We start from the raw sequence: 2,288 nt of genomic DNA, 5'->3' as shown, positions 1-2,288 counted from the left end.
CATAGAGATAGCCATGAAGACGAGCAATTGTCTGATGACGTGATAGAAGAAGAGTTGCGCGACAGGGTTCATTATTTATTACAATATACAGAGAAAATACCACCAAGTGTTACATTTTTACGTACAACACACCCTTTACACCAAATATAAACAGCTCCACCTCGAGGCCCCTTACGACGTCCACAAATTCCAACTACAAAAGGCATCGTAGTATAATAATGCACTGCACTGTACCCGTATCCTTACTCAAACATTCACCAACTTTGAAAGTACAATAGGCAATGACGTCACGATTATTAAAACTTCTTCAATAGGACAACTGGTCTACATCAAATACGAATTCTTGGTACATTCCACCCTATTGACTTGTTTTAGCACCAGCGGACTTCTAAAGAAGTGCGTCGCTCGAAGGCCCTTCAACCCGAATGAAGAGGATTTAGCAGCCGTAGCTGGTTAATCTTGCAGATATTCCAGAATCCAACTTCTGGGTTCTTCATCTGTATCTACAGAAATACTCTGCAATTCACCTGGCAAAGAGTTTATCGAACCACTTTCAGCTGGCCAGTGTGGCCGAGCGGTTCTAGGCGCTGGTCGCAGGTTCGAATCCTGCATCGGGCATGTGTGTGATGTCCTTAGGTTAGTTAGGTTTAAGTAGCTCTAAGTTCTAGGGGACTCATGACCCCAGATGTTAAGTCCCATAGTGCTCAGAGCCATTTGAAGCATTTTGAACCATTTTCACGATAATTCTCTACGCCCAGTCTCTAACAGCGCACGGGAGAAACAAACACTTAAATATCTCCGTACGACCTCTATTTCTCTTTATTTTACTACAACGATAATTTCTTCCCAAGTAGCTAGGTCAAAAAAATATTTTCGCTTTGGGAGACTGAAATTTCGTGAAAAGTAAACTGTTGTGAAAAACGCCTTTTCCCCCCAACTCGTGTCTCATATCCGTGGCACTCCCTCCCCTATTTCGCGATAATACAGAACTAACTCTTCTTTGAACTTTTCCGGTGTGCTCCGTCAATCTCACCCAGTAAGGCTCCCATATTGCACAGCGATACTCTGGCAGAGGACACTGTAGCAGAGGACGGACAGGCGTAACGTAGACAGTCTCTTTAGCAGACCTGTTGCGTCTTGTAAGTGTTCTGCCAAGAAATCGCAGTCTTTGGTTCGCCTCCCACAACATTTGCTATGTCATCTTTTCAGTTTAAGTTATTTGTTGTTATAGTTCCTAGGTACTTTTTTGCGTGTTCTTCCGTTACTTCTTGGTAGAATAGTTCCATATTTAAGATTGAATAACAGGTAAAATGTTCAGGTCTACTGATTTTTTCTTATTTCAAACTAGTTTTCGGCTTATTGGGCTATCCTCAGGAAACAACTGACTAGCGTCTGAAAGAGACACTAGTTCTTACGTAACCAAACATTATTAGCAAAGATACAATCCGCTTGCATAGAGTTCTATGCATCAAACTTGTTTCTTAACGTTGAAATTACACTTCAAAATGGACCACGTTAACCACAGTAAATAATTAAATTACACAATATTAGAGGTTAAATTGTTATAGTTCTAAAGTTTGTGAGATCTTAACATTGACTAAGAAACTGTTCATCTACAACTACATCTACATCTACGTGATTACTCTTCTATTCACGATAATGTGCCTGGCAGAGGGTTCAATGACCACCTTCAAGCTGTCTCTCTACCGTTCCACTCCCGAACGTCGCGTGGGAAAAACGAGCACTTAATTTTTTCTGTGCGAGCCCTGATTTCCCTTATTTTATAGTGATGGTCATTTCTCCCTATGTAGGTGCGTGCCAAAAGAATGTTTTCGCAATCGGAGTAGAAAACTGGTGATTGAAATTTCATGAGAAGATCCCGTCGCAACTAAAAACGCCTTTGTTTTAATGATTGCCACTCCAATCCACGCAGCAAGAGAGGGGAAGAAAACCAATGTGCACTCCGTGTGCATACCGGGGGGAGTCATTCCAGATGTGGAAAGGGTCCTTCCGGATGCCATGAAGGGTACAGGGTGCACACATCTGCAGGTGGTCGCTCATGTTGGCACCAATGATGTGTGTCGCTATGGATCGGCGGCTATCTGATTTAGTGAAGACTGCCAGTCTCGCTAGCGGGATGAAAGCAGAGCTCACCATCTGCAGCATCGTCGACAGGACTGACTGCGGACCTTTGGTACAGAGCCGAGTGGATGAATCAGAGGCTGAGACGGTTCTGCGACCGTGTGGGCTGCAGATTCCTCGACTTGCGCCATAGGGTGGTGGGGTTT

The sequence above is a fragment of the Schistocerca serialis genome, chromosome 1, assembly GCF_023864345.2.
Source record: "Schistocerca serialis cubense isolate TAMUIC-IGC-003099 chromosome 1, iqSchSeri2.2, whole genome shotgun sequence".
In the NCBI taxonomy this organism is placed as follows: Eukaryota; Metazoa; Arthropoda; class Insecta; order Orthoptera; family Acrididae; genus Schistocerca; species Schistocerca serialis.
Note: the sequence above shows the minus strand (reverse complement) of the source record.